Consider the following 15,019-nt stretch of genomic DNA (forward strand, 5'->3'; position numbering starts at 1 on the left):
CACCATTCGAATCGCCCAGTGCAATTGTACAGAGTGTAGGGCTATTGAGTAAAATCTCAAGTGTCACAGATGAGGAGCCAGGTTTAGAACCTCGAGATTCAGTGGACTTCAGGCCTGAACAGAAAGAGGGCAGAGGCTGCATGGACGCTCACAGGGTCTTGCCCTCCTTTCTACAAGCCCCAGGCCTGTAGGTCGGCTGCTCACACTGTGTGATGGGTCTACCAGGCTTTGCCCCAAGCTCCTGTAGAGCTGAATATACAAGGCAGGACCCTCTCTTCCAAAAAGCTTCTCTGGTAACAATCCAGAACACCCAGGCCAAGAAAAGAGGGAATTGGGCAACAGAGTACAATCTTGGGGAGAATCAGGAGGGAGAGATAGGACGAGGTGACATGGGCTGCAGAATCTCTCCCCGATTCTCTCCAGCATCCTTTTCAGAATCTCAACTGCACTCCCTCCTGGTCCTCAATGTCTGGGTATGTAATGGGAGGTAATACCAACCTCTGGCTGGCTACCAACTTGTTGCTGGAGTGTTCTTTTATTAATTTTTAATTTTCCCCATTGATATAAATGCAGAAAATTTAGCAGTTAGTTATCAACAAAGAAGTTTTTGACTACACCAGTGGAATGTGTAACACAATGGTGACCAGATGTTTTGGAGTGGTGTAGACATGACATTAAATAACACTGATTCACACAGTGAGAAAGTTATTCCCTTCCTGACACCTTTCAATTTGAGACAGTTTCCATTTAGTGTGGGTGTTCCACCCCCCACCCCCCAACCCCACCCTAGCACCTAACGTTTGCTGACTCCTGTTCTTCTACCCAGACTGCAGATCTCAGGCTCAGATGGTTGGGATGTGGCAAGTATCTCTAGCCAGATTTTCACAAAATGGTTCTCACTGAACTCACTTTAGTATTACCTTCTATTTTAGTGAAGGATATGGCTTTTCATTTTTGGTAGCAATCTCGGATTTTAAACCATTTAGTGGAGTCTGAAAAATCAAATATATTAAGGAACAAGAAAGAGCACATATGGTCAAGGTGGGTGTGAAGAAGGCAGGATGGAGAAAGGTAGTCCAGGTATGTGTAGGTTGGCATAGTGCTGTGCTAAACCACAGGCCCTGGCACTCCAGGACACTTCTTCTAAGAGCTGGTGTCTTGTAGTAAAGCTGTGTCGAAGTCCCAGGGAATTCAGCTTCCTAGGATCTTGTGCTCCGACTTCGGGATGTGTAAGGGCATGAACGGATTGGCAGGGTTCAGCCAGCCTCCTGAAAGGGTCGTTCCCATACGGGCTGAGCATCGAAATCACCTGGGAATTTTTATCATTATTTTTTTTTAAGATAAAAAAGCCCAGGCTCCACCCCAGACTTACTAAATTAGATCCCAGGGTGGGGCCAGAAGCTCTGAAAATTTTAAAGTTCCCAGGCGGTTCGGATAAGGTGCCAGGCATGGGAAACTTTCCTGTACAAAATAGAATTGTGTAACAAGAGAAGTTTGGACAGGTTTTTTTCTTTCTTTTTCTTTTTCTTTTTTTTTTTTTTTTTGCATACAAGGAACAGAAAAGGGCATCTGATCTTGGATTTTCTCACAGGGGTGGGTGGAAAGGTCTCCTCAGTGCCCCCTCTTGAAACCTAGGAGCCCCTGCCTAGCCCACGTGGTATTGCAGTGTGGTGTATGTCGCTGTCCTTGTTTGCCTGTGCTACCCAGACTCCAGGAAGATGCAATGAGGACATTTACTGGCTGGTGGTGTTTTCCTAGAAGGGTGCTGGTCACTGCAGTGCATTCAATCCAGGGACATCAATCAGCCATACGCTGCAGATTTGTGTACTTCTGCATCTCTAGGCACACAGTGCTTCATGTTAAAAAAAAAAAAGTAATGCTCTCAAACTTTGCTTTATATTAGAATCAACTGGTAATTTAAAAACCCCAGTGTCCCATCTTACCCCAGAGCCATTCCATCAGCCCAGGGCCAGTGGGTGGTCCGGCCGTCAGTCCTTTTTAAAGCTCCCAGGTGGTTCCAGTGTGCAGCTAAATTTGAGAGCCAGTGTACCATAGGATTTTGCCCTTGAGAATGTAATTCATTGACTTCCTCTTATGTCATTTGACTTGTTCAGGATATCCCTTGTCCCATTAACTATTTGGTGAAAACTTCAAGTTAGCAGTCTCTGGTCATTGCTACCCTCTGATGACACCTGGTACAACATGTTGTTGTTGGAGTCAGACAGGGGCAGTCCTGGGTCACAGAGAGTGACAGGAAGAAAATAATGTGGGGTGGTTGGGTAGAGAGTAAGGAGTGGAGCCGGGGTCCACTCTGGGGTTAGGGTAGGGAAGCAATCTGAGGAGGTAACATTTAAACTGAGATCTGGCTGCAGTTAACCAGGAATCAGGGCCTGGAAATGGAAGCCATGGCAGGGCTTCAGAGTAAAAAGGACACATCCTTTAGGGCTCAGTTGGAGGTCCAGCCAGGCAACGGAAAACAGAGATGATGCGGGAGAGGTGGGTAGTCTCCATCCCAGAGCAGCTCCCTCATCATATCTTAGAGTTTGGATTTTATTCTTCCAAGTTGTTGGTAAGTGCTAATTTATTCACGTGCATCCCAAAACACCTGGTCCATTGGAGAGGTTTGCTCAACCAAGAAGGGCAGCGTTATCTTGGTGGATGTGTGCATTCTAATAGGAGGTGAGGTTGGTGCCAGTAATGTGTGTGGGCACTCGGGCATTGGAAAGCTTGTTTCTGAGAATGCATCCTCTAAAAATTATTGGGCTCATTTTAAAAAATTCGTGTGATTTGGCTAAATGTAGAATTCTTCAACAGCAATTAAGCATTATGTATATTTTAGACAGGATGGTTGCTGAGTGGGCAGGTTGGGGGTATGGAGGGGTGAGCATTAACATCTATCTGGTTTCTCCCCTAGAGTTGGCTGCCTACAGCTGGTGACAGTGTTTTGCTACTGCTGAGGAATCCAGAACAAGTCTTTGGCCCAGTAATCCATTGCTGAACTTCATTAACCACAGGAAGACATTAAGTGAAGGTAAGGACCGGAACAGCCTGGGAACCACGTGACAGCAGCCTTTAAGTCCCAGGCTCTGGTATATTTTATGCCAACTCAACTGTGTATCAACCTCATCTTCCTGGACTCATTAGAACTGTGTGCCCAAAGGTGCCCTCAACTTTCAGAAGCAAATACAGAATGATATAATTCGCTCTGAGAACACCTTTCTGTCTTATCCGGAGCATGTCTTATCTGTTATGATTAGGCATTAAGCATCCTATTGTCCTTAAAATTTTATGAGATTCCACCCCTGCTTGCTAGGATTATGTCAAAGTGACTTGTCCTGAATGCTGTTTTTACCCAACAATACAGCTTGTCTTTTCTCCTAAACCTTGCAGGACAGTCAACGCAGCTAAGGAGAACCCACAGGCTTCAAATGGTCGGGTAGCCTGGGATTGCTGCGAACCTTTCTAGAAGTCTTCTGTCTTGCTCTTGCTTCCCTGAGATTAAAGGGGGATTTTTTTTTTTTTTATTATAAAACTCCAGCTGGAGAACAGGAAGTGAACAGGACCTGGAAGACAGGGTGTACTAGCCAGTGGTTGTCACTGAGCAGCTGAGCACAGTCCTGCTGGGCAGTTCTGGGGTCCATGTAGACATGTTCCTTGGAGATGCCCTCCTACAGGGTGAGAGAGCTGGGGTGTGATCCGCCTGCTCCTGCCCCCCATGGTGCTGGGGGCTGGTGGTCAGCTGGGGGGGGTGAAGAAATGGTATAGTGCTGGGCAATGTCTTCCAGATTTGAATCCCCAGACTGTGATCTTCAGCAGGCCAAGGGCAGAGACTCTTTAACGCAGTGTCCATTGTGCCAGGCACACAGCAGAGCAGAGTAAATACCCGTGGAATGCGGAGCTCACCCAAACCGGGCTCCAGGTCTCTCTCAGCTGCGCTCTCTCTGCTAGTCCTGTCTGTTCTAATGTATTTAGTTCTTGCTTCTAAGTCTTTTGCATTCCTGAATTTTGTCCTCTCTCTCCCCACTTGTATGGTCACTTGGGGATCCCTTCACCTTCTTCCCAGGTGGCTCTCTAGTGGGGCTGTGAAGCAGAGGTCTTGTGATTACCATAGCTCGAATTTTTAAACAAAATAAAACATGTGTTTTGATGCTGATGAGTGTCTTAAGTACAAGGTGAGGCAGAATGTTTGAAATCAGGATCGTCCTCTCAATCTTAAGAATATGATCTCTGTATGCAGACCAGGAACGCACTTGGGAAGAAAGATGGGTGTGGGTTTGGAATCAGAAAGATCAACATGTAGAGAAGACTTTCACTGCTTACTAAGACAATGACCTTGGGCATGTTCTGTAATCTCTCTGGGCCTCAGTTTTTGCAATTTGAAGTGGGAATAGTTATAAGACTGACTTCAGGAGGGGTGTAGACAGAATCCTAGGAATAAAGGAGAAAACTCCTGGCATCTGCAAAGCACCCTGCCCCCATCATTAGCCTTTTGATTACTTTCTAAGCTTGTGTTGATCGACTGCTGTTTACCAAGTGCCTGCAGATCTACCTGAAGTTCCGTCTAATCCACACGGAGGGAGAAGCTTACTTTCCCCCAGTTGCCTACATTTGCAAGGACACCTATTTTTAGAAAGTGATCCAGGAAGCTTGGGCAAGACAGGCAAGTGATGTGAAGATAATACTAGTTGGGGACATGTACGAAGCCTTGGTGCCAAGCACTGTTTTAAGCACTTTAACATAAGAGCTTATTCATTCCTAAACAGTTTGATAAGGAATAGTGCTTTTGTTGTCCCCATTTTACACATGAGGAAACTGAGGCACAGAAAGGTCAGGTAACGTAGTCAAGGTTATGGAGATAGCACAGGGGGAAGGGTGGCTGCAAACTCTCCCTGTGTGTCTCCAGCTTTGTACTCTTAACCCCCATGTCCTGCAGCCTCTTGGTGATGCTGTGCCCCCTATGACTTCTACATCACCAAATACTGATTCACTGCATGGCTTTAGACCTCAGAGTGCCTGTGTCTCCCAGAGAGTTTAAACAGATTTCTGGGCCCTGCTGAAGCTCCTGGTTTTGCCAGTCTGGGTGGGGTCTGAGAATATGTGTTTTGAAACAAAGTCCCAGGTGACATTGAAGCTGTCCACAGAACACACTTCGAGTTTCCAAGGTCTCAACACAGGTGAATTTCCCCCTCCCCTGGGGGACATGTGACAATGCCTGGAGATCTTTGGGGTTATCACAACTCAGGGGTACCGATGGCATCCAATGGGTAGAGGCCAGGGATACTGCTGAATGTCTACCCTGCCTGGGGAAGACCTCTGCAGACTAGAAAGGATCTGGCCCCAAGTGTCAAGGGCACCAAGGAGAGGAGCCTGGTGTGGAGCACAGTGCACAAACTTGGGCTTGTGCAGGTATCACCTGGGGGCTGCTTTAAAATGTGCTTCCGATTCTGTAAAACTCCAGCACATCTGAGTGGCAGCGTTTCCAACAAGCTCTGACTAGGGATGCTGGTGGGGCTGACCGAGGGACCCCGCTTTGAGTTGCAAAAGTGACATGGAGGTCTTAGGACATCACGAACTTCTGGTAAATGCAACCTGGACATCTTCTGCATGAGTTCAGAAGAAAAGAAACTCTGAGTGCGAATGATCCTCTTTCAACTCACCCTACTGCAAGCTTGCCCTTAAAGCACGGCTGAGACAGCGGGGTCCGGTGGGGGACAAATGTCCACCCTTCTCTTAGCAGCAGGCAGGGGCCTGCTGAAAATGAGGAGGGGGCAGAGCTGGGTGAGAACTGCCGCCGCGCTCCAGCCCCCGAGCATCCAGTGGAGGCTATTGTTGCCTGGAGTCGTGGCTTCTTTCCAAGAGCCTGCTCTGGCGATGGGTTTGCATCTGCCTGACTTTCAGTTCTGCGAAGGGAAGATGAGAAACTGGCTGCTTGGAACACGGCTGCTCTCTTGGGAGAGGGGTATGGGAGGAATGGACGCTGCGTCCAGCCCTCCAGAGACGGCACCCCAGCCCCCGTGATAAATGGCAGCATTAACAAGGTTTGGTTGAGAGGGGACCCACAGATTTATGACTTCCTGTGTCCGCCAGCAGATGTCATCATGGCTGACAGAACAGAAGGCCTTTCAAGAGCGAGCTGGGGAGGAGCTAAGAGGGGAAAATGGAATCAAATACAAGGCAGCAGCCAGAACTACCGTTGGCCTAGGGGGGCTATTGTCCATACTGTCGTTTTAGGAATTGGGGACGTTCTCCAATAAACCCAGCATCTGGTCGTGTCTCTGAGGTCCTGCTTCTGAGATTTAGGCAGAAACTCTCCAATGAAAGACAAAGTTACTGGCTTCTCTTAAATGAGAAAAATCTCCAGGGTTTTGTTCCTGGCCTATTTGTGCCCTTCAACATTTTCTTGGATAAAATGAGCACTTTGCATTGAATAAACATATATTTTATATATTTTACTCTGCAACATGATTTTGAAGGGTTTTTAAATAGATTCATTTTACAAATCAGCAGCTCGCTCTGAAATTCCTTTGATATACATGTGATTTTACCCATTTTTCAAAATTATTTTATAGAATGTCATTGATATTTTATGTGCCAGATTTTGTGTGTGTGTGTGTCTGTGTCTGTGTCTGTGTGTGTGTGTCTGTGTGGTATGAAAAAATGGCATACATTTGGCATTCAGCATGGGCCAAGAAACCCATTTTAGTATGTACAACTGCTAACACATGCTAAACAGTAATTATGGGTCACATTTACACATTTCCTCCTTTTAATCTGCACCTGAACATTGACCTTTCATGGGTAAAGAGAACTTTTTTTCAAAGTTAACTCTCTGGACAGATCTTTGGGCTCAAGTGGTCAGTGCTCCAAACTGCAGCCCGACAGAAACTGATTCCACAGGCTGGGCTGTCCTTAGCTCTGGCCTCCAAAGTCATTCCCCTTCCTGGCTGTACAACCCAGGAGACTTACCAGAAAAGAACAGTCATGGAAGACTTTAAGGAGGACAACCACAGGATCCTCTTTGTTTCTCTTAAAAAAATAATAAAAACAATAACTTCAAGCAAACCCATGGTCTAGAAACTTCTTCTGTAATCAATTAGTGGTTAATACATTAATATGTGTGTAGTGGTCAGAATTTTATTTCATTGTGGTCGTGTGTGTGCACGCGCTTGCGTCCTAGAGATTGAACTTGAGGCCTTGCACCTGCTGGTTGAATGCCCTAGTATGGGGCTACATTCCCCATACTTCAGTGAGATTTGTTAAATGATATTGTGGTTACAAATACAGCCACTATCATGGTACCAGTTCCAAGCACCTTAGAGTGGCTTTGTAGTGATGTCCTCACTAACCTGGGCCCTGGGCAGGTTACTCTGACTTCTGCTCACCACCTGCATTACTCTGAGCAGGTGACTTACTGTCCAAACATGTTTTCTTACCTGTGCAAGGCGGAGGATGAGTGCGCTCATCTCGTAGTGGTTTCTTCTAACAAGCATCAAAGACAGTGTTTGCGAAGCCCTTAGCCACGTGCTTGGCTCAGGGGAGGAGCTCAATAAATTAGCTATTGTTAGAATGATTCCTTCTTTGTTATTTCACAGGTAGACTCGACAACTCTACTGAATTGTGGGTCACCTGGAAGAGAAATCCAATAATAATAAGAACGTTAATTGTTGCTGTCACATATCGAACACATACAAAGTGCCAGACACTGTGCTAAATGCCTGACATGCAAAATCTATCAAATCTAATTCTTACAACCACCTGATGAGGCCCGAGTTCAATCAACTTGATACAGGAAGAAACCCAGATCGGAGTTTGTCCATGATTTTCAAACTTGAGTGCCTCTGGGCGGCTTGTCAGAACCTACTTCACTGGGTCCCCTCCAGAGCCTCAGGCTCAGCTGGTCTGGCCTAGACCCCAAGATTTTCAAGTCAGTAAGTTCCTCGTTGCTGCCACCAACGCTGCTCTGAGGACTGTGTTGGTGAGACCCTGATTTCAGGACTTGTTCACATTAACACAGAGTAAACGGCAGGGTAAGATTTCAAAATTAAAAATTTGAGTATACTTAAAAGTACTCTTAACAACCATCTATATTTCTTCAAATTTCCTAAAACGAACTTTGGAATTGCCAATCGTTGCGTTGGCAAAGCGCTTTGGTTCGGGTGGTCCTGCTCCTTGCATTTCTTTGTGGCACAGAATATTTGTGATTCCCTCTTAGGGAAGGATTTCAGGGCCATTTTTAGAAAAAGCATCAGGTTCTTAAATCATCACCACCAGCCACTCTTGAGATTGTCAGCAGTCCTACAGGCACAGAGCAGAATGCACATGGGGAGACCCACCCCAGCTGGAAGAGTCATTAGCAGTTCCAAGATGGAGCCCAGCAGAGCAAACCACACCTGGATACCATCTGTGCCTGAGAGCCGTGGCATGGCCTTGATTCCCATGTGGCTGGAAGGGCTCCCAACACACAGCCCACTTGGACATCAGAGGGCTCTGGGGGGCCTCTCCTGAATGCTGCTAAGGTGAGCCACTTGCAAACAGTCAGACCAGGGGACTGTTGGCCCAAGCTGGAATAAGAACTGGGATGAGACCTGGCCCACATTGGAGGGTCTTGGACTATCCACAGGACTCTAGAAGCGCCACTGGGAGGTATGAGTGGAGATAAAGGATGCAAGGATAGAGCCGAAATAAAGCCCCAAGTCCCTCAGTGGGTAAAGTAATTCATCACAGGCGTCTTCCCTATTCAGCCGGGAATGAAAATTGAAACCCGAATTCAAATCCACAGGCAGGATATATTTCAAGAAATGTGGACACCCAGAGACTCGAAGGAAACAGCTAAGCTGGGGAAAACACATGGTACCACTGAGGAGAGGCTGGCTGGTGGCAGACTGGGAATCCCTGCGGCCAGGATGCAAGGTGGAGCAGGAGTGTGCACACAGGATTTGCTCCCAGAGCCTGAGACCCCAGTGCTCTCTGTAGAGTAGATCAGCTCTTTTTTGAAGACCCTTCTTCTTCTACCTATGTGCTATTTATGCATATATCTACACATTCATTCATTTGGCAAACATGTACCAGGTGCATATTATGGGCCACGTATTAATATAAACACTAAGGGTAAAACCACAAACCCCAGTCTCTACTCTCATGGAGCATACTCTCTCATGGGAATCGTGAGGCAATGTGCAAAATCAGTAAGGTAGAATATCAGGATATAGAAAGTCACAAGGAGAAAAATGGAGGGAGGAGCAGATTTGGGTTGACGGGTAAAGTGGTTGAAAAACAGCCCATCACCATCCCCCACTATAGCACTTTCCACCAACAATGAGTACCCATTTGTTGCAAAGGAGAGACATTGAGTCAAATAAGTTCAGGGACAAAATGTAAAACTCTGGCCACACATAACCCAGATGAGCCCAGGAGTGCTAGTTAAGTGGGCGCTCTTCTTTTCCTTCCAGCGTTCAGTCCGTCCATTCTTTCAGATACAGCTCAGATTTTCACTGGGGGATATAATTCTTCCCCCTTTGATTCTGTGGCTTTGGGGAAGTCGACTCCTCCCCCAAGTCCAGGGCCTAAGCCAATCAGCATACTCCCTTCCCCCACTGACCTCAGGGATTGGCTCTTGAGTAGGGGAGGGTCCCATGAAGCTGAATCTCAGAAACCCTGCTTGAGCTCCCTCAATTACCGAATCTGGAGGGGAAAATTGTTACTGGTATTTATCTTATAAAAGGAGGGGTTCTGCCTTATAAATGAAGTAAAGAGAGAAGATAATAGATGGATAGATAGATAGATAGATGGATAGATAATAGATGGATGGTGTTTGGATGACATCATTAGTTCTCTGACTAAACACCCAGAGTAAATCTGCCCCATGTCTAGTTAATTGAGTTAAAACCATTCTCTTTACAATGGCTTAGGGCCATTGGGTTGGGTTTTCTGTAGTTTTAAATAGAAAGGTAAAATATCTAGCTCAGGCTCAGGACAGACCTGCAGTGTTCCCTCTGTGTGGACTTCACTGTCAGCCTGGCTTTTCCACAGTGACCACCAGCCACCTGGTTCTTGACAGCACCTGCCAGGATTCTGTGCTCCTCCTGGTTGCATTCCGTGGTCTGCACCCACCTTTGAACCAGGCAGCAATGCCAGGGATTGGATACCATGGATCTGTAATGGGGACTCTCTTCCAGGGCCTGGGCTGCTACCTGCCTCATTCGGATCACATTGCGAGTTGGCTCCTCAAATTAGGGCATTGTTACTAGAAAAGTGGGGCATACTGGAGAGGACAACCAGAAATCTTAAAAATTCACTTAAGGGTCCAGTTTTCTCTTTCGTCATCTCACAACTGTAGAATGAAAAAGTTGGGAGTGATGACTCCCATAAAATCTGCCACGAAGGACCCTTCTCTCACCTTTCTCTGTCGCCCAGTCTGGCCCCAAAGTAAACCAAGTTTGGAAGATTTTGTCTGTTTTCCTGCCTTCACCCATCAGTCACCCACCCACCCACCATTGCTGTGGAATGTCCACTAGTTTCCAGTTTTGCTCCAGCCCTAGCGCAAGAGTGGTCCCAGATGCCGGGAGGACGGTGCTCACTCTATTCAGTGACATACAATAGGGGAGCTGAGCCTGCTTCTGGTTTTCTGTCTGGGATAAAAAGCATAACTCTAGTAGAGAGACCTTCAGGCTCCTGGCCCTTCTATTCTCTTGGAATATCCACAAGGGGGTGGGATACTGGGAGCTGGGGGTGGGAAACTGGGAGCCAGAGAGCAACAGATTCACAGCTGTCAAGCGACAAGAGGAGAAAGAATCGGCAAGCCAAGCTGGTGGGATGGGAAGGACCGTCCAGGTCTGGGACCGCGAAGGTTTGCACAGTCAGGGCCTCCTGCCGAGCGGTGCTCATTTCATCCAGGTTTTGTCAGGTGAAGGAACTCAGATCTTCATTGTTTAAGTCACAGTCAGAAGTGCCGTTATGTGTGGTTGAAAGCATTGTTGGTCAATACAGTCAGATCCAATAGAGGTCCCCACGCAGCTTAGTCTGAAGATGACCAGCTAATAGATAACTACAGGTGTCACAAGCATCCTGGGGAGGAACCACAGGAACTTATACCAGGGGGACCTAGTTTGAAGAAACTGCATTGAGTGAATAATGGCATTTTTTTAGATCACGTTAGAGAATTAGGTGAGGGGTAGGTAGATCATTTCTCACTGGACCACATAGGAAGTATTTTCCCTTTCCAGGCTGTGCTGGCCTCTGTCGTGGCTCCTCAGCTTTGCTGCTGGGCTGCAAAGGAAGCCACAGACAATATGGAAAAGATGGACATGACTGCATTCCAATAAAACTTTATTCACAAAAGCAGGCTGCTGACCGCTGGCCTGCACTTGCTGATTCCTGAATCAGACACTTCACAAAGCTGCAATCGAGAGCAGCCACCAAGGACACTTTGGAGTAGGCTTACTGAACCAGAAGAACCTCTCGGGATGTGACTCTGCGATTCCCCAGTGCCAGCAGCTCACCTCTGTGACGGCGATCCCTCCATCGTGCCTGCCTGGCTCCCTCAGCAGTGGACTGAGGGTGGTCAGCTGGGCAGCTGCCCAGGCTCCCCAACCATGGTGAACTTAGACCCGCCGAGGGGGGAAGTTGGGAAGATATAGAAGGCCCCTTTCTCCGATGGAGACATTTCCTGCTGTCTGTGCAGCAGGCCAAGATAGGAACACATAACATTTATTAGCCCCGGAATGTTTTTGCTGGAATTTTTGTGACCAACATGCACACATTTGTAGTCGGCTCAGAGCTGGCCGTTGCGGTGAGGGGGTTTCCAGGACCTTGTCATGTGGTGAGCTGAGATTTACAAGGGGTGCGATTTACATGGTGAATTATAAACCTTTAACATACCTCCCAGGAAGTCGCTCGGTTCATAAAAAGTCACAAAAGAATTACAAAGAAGAGTCCAACTGCAGAGAAGTTGGAAATATTTTATCCTCCTTTTTTTTTTTTTTTGGACTATTGACTCTCTGTCAACCAATGGAGGTAAATTGTAAAATTATGATTAGTCTTGATTCTGGAAAAAAAAAAAAAACTTAAGAAGAACGTCAGATTCCCTCCACTCCCGCTAGGTGTTGGGCAAACATCTGAAAGGCAGCGGATGGAAGGTCACCAGGCTCTTGGTCTAGGTGGCTCTCATGAAGACCCATGAAAGCAACTGCAGGTTGGGACCAGAAAGGGACCACAAATGGAATGTGCTGGATAACAGGGCGCAGGGCATGGTGGAGACTGGGCACTGAGAGCCCAAGCCCTGCCCAGCTTATTGTGCCCTGCCTCTCTCTCAGCACACAGGCAAGTGCACCCCAGCCCCCTCTTCAGGACAGAAACACACACTCCCCACCCACAAGTAACAGCAGGAGATGCAGGACAGACATCTGAACCAATAGGTGGCTGCATTCTGCCTTCTCCTGGCGAGAGGAAGAGTCGCAGAACGCACCGGGGCTTTCCACACCTTCCTCTGTGGATCCAACAGTACCTCTTTATGGAGGAGAGAGAAGAGGGGAGTCATGCACACATGTGTTTGGTAAAACTTATATACTCCTGTCCTCCAGGCAGTTCTAGTTCCCCAGAATGCCCCTCATCTGGAGTAGATAATGTGGCTGGAAGGGGACATGCTAAGCTGTTTCAGATTCCTGTTTCACCAGTGGTAATGAATGTGTGTCCTTCCCCAAGACACCAGGTTTTGCCTCTGCAAAATGTCACAAAAAGAAAGTTTACACCCGCCAGACGACATGTGTCGAGTAAACAACATGGAACGAACTTCCGTGGAAACACCACCCCACGAAGAAACACCAGAATCTAATGTTAATCGAGACACAGCGCGTTGATGTCTTTTGCTGACGTGAGAGACAAAGCTGTTAGAAGGGAGGATAGCGGTAAGGATCAGACTCAGGCTTTCTGAAAGCCAGCCCTTCAGGAGAACTTTGGGAAGAAAAAGACACCACGTGGCCTCATGTTAGGGCAAGGTAGCAGCTGGTTTAGAAAATGCCTCCAATGTGGTGATGAATCAGGTAAATTTTGGAGACTCAGTAATTGAACAAAACCCAGAGTCGTTGGGTAGAATGGACTCCAGTTGTTCATGCAGCCTGACGTCCATTCGTCTTCCCCTCTCAGATTATATACCATTTGGAGTTTGCTTTGGGGCAGTTGATTCTCTCCCATGCTCAGCCACGCCATTCCTGTGGTATTGACCCTTGTCCCTCCTCTTAAAACGGGAGAGGGCCAATAATCCTATCTCGCCCCTCTCTCTACACCATGACTGGACCTGTGATGAGCAGAAAATTGATAGAACCAGCAAGATCTGTAGCAAGTTTCTAGAGCTTCCAGGGGTGGGGGGGGGGAGGGAAGATTCTTTAGTCCTTGATAGCACCCTAGTGGAGCCATTTCTTCTTGGTCTGTTTGAACTAAAATATGAAGACTGGAGTAGTGTCTTTCCTACTAAAATAGAAGACCCTGGAACTGCCAGTTGAAACCCACTCAAGGCCTAAAGAAGAAGCTGATGCTGTGGAAAGTACAGAGGAAAAAGTGAAGAGAAACAAAGATGGTCTTCGATGACACTAGATCAAGCTGTACCTGAAGCAGTCCTGCCCACCACCTTTTCAGTGATGCAAGTCTACACATTCCAGGATTCCTCAAGACAGTTTGAGTTGGAATTCTATCATTTTCAGTGGAAGGATTTGTAACTTCTCCTTTGCTTTCATCAGATTAACACTGATGGATGAATGCCCTTTCAACAAGTTATGGTGGGAAAATGGGACCGTGCAGTGGGTTTCTGCTTTATTATTAGTTTTTGCTACACTGTTCTCAATTGGAATAAATGCTATCTTAAATAATTCCATTACTAGTTTCCTTGTCCATACTTCATGAGGTCATTCAAGTGCTACCTTTCTTGTGGATTCATTACTAGAAACAAATTATAGACTGGAGTTTTCGGCCCACGGGGCTGCCCCATGCAAGAGCTAAAGCATTCGTGTGTTAGGTTACATAGACATGGTTTTGAACCCTGGATTTATCATTTAATAGCTACGTGAGTTTGAGCAATTTACACAAATTTTCCAAGATATTGCCCTTGACCTTTTTAAAAAATGCTGTTAATAACAGCTCCTTGACTGAGAAAGGTTTTGTGAGGATACAATGAGCTCATGCAAACACGTGATATAGTACCTGGCACAGAGTATATGTTCAATAAAACATGATGCTGATCTTCCTGTCATCATGCTGTCAAGGAGTCTACCATATAGAAAGAGCCTTATAAAGCTAAGCCGCCGTTATTAATTCATAAACACTTGCTATATGATTTAAAACTAATGAACTCATGATTGGATGAATACATGAGTCAAAACTTGATTCACTGAAAAAAATAAATGAATGAATGAAACTGGGTACTAAGGGGTGAGCCCACAAGCTAAGGGAAGGGCAGGGACTGAGGCGGAGAGGGAGGGGTTCCAAGGCGCCTGGGGGTGCTTTATGGGAATGCCCTTCCCGGGATCTGTGTCCCCAGCGGGTGAATGTTCTACGATGCTGCTCCTTTACTGCTTATTACTGCAGGTCATCTGTCAGGAGCATCTTGATGGGCAGCTTTATAGACAGCCATAAAGCAGGACTTACGGCCAAAGCCATCACCGTTTGTTGAGCTCGGTGCTTAGGGTGTCCATATCATCCGCTCTCTTTTCTCTGGGTCATAGCCATTCAGTGCACAGATGCAATTTAGCATAGATGACTTGATTCCTCATAATGCCTCCGTGTAGCCTCTGGGATAAAATTCAAGGAAGAACAAATAGGATAATGTGGACATTCACCGAGTCCTTCACTTAGCACCCGCCTAAGACTTGGCCAGGCCCAGAGAGCTTGCCAACTTGAATCAACCATCTCCTTCACCTTCCCAGGGTATGGAGCGGGTACACTGGATAGCTCAGTCTTGCCGATGAGGAAACGGAGGAGCTCAAGGTTGTGCTTCTTGCTCCGTGTCACAGGGTTAGGAAGTGACATCTGT

The 15,019-nt window shown here is 46.8% G+C and overlaps 1 long non-coding RNA gene across 3 annotated transcripts in view; it reads left to right on the top strand.

Moving 5' to 3' along the window:
- LOC110598133 (uncharacterized) overlaps positions 1-15,019 on the top strand; it is a 44,292-nt gene that overhangs the window by 2,880 nt on the left and 26,393 nt on the right. Inside the window, exons 2-4 of one of the 3 annotated variants that reach the window (XR_002483960.3) lie at positions 2,915-3,031; positions 3,391-6,038; positions 7,593-13,864. This is a non-coding gene — a long non-coding RNA (uncharacterized LOC110598133). Of the gene's footprint in view, positions 1-2,914; positions 3,032-3,390; positions 6,039-7,592; positions 13,865-15,019 lie in introns of those variants that run through there. The other 2 variants (XR_013439788.1, XR_013439787.1) reach the window with 2 other exon arrangements.

The sequence above is a fragment of the Ictidomys tridecemlineatus genome, chromosome 5 (genome assembly GCF_052094955.1).
Source record: "Ictidomys tridecemlineatus isolate mIctTri1 chromosome 5, mIctTri1.hap1, whole genome shotgun sequence".
In the NCBI taxonomy this organism is placed as follows: Eukaryota; Metazoa; Chordata; class Mammalia; order Rodentia; family Sciuridae; genus Ictidomys; species Ictidomys tridecemlineatus.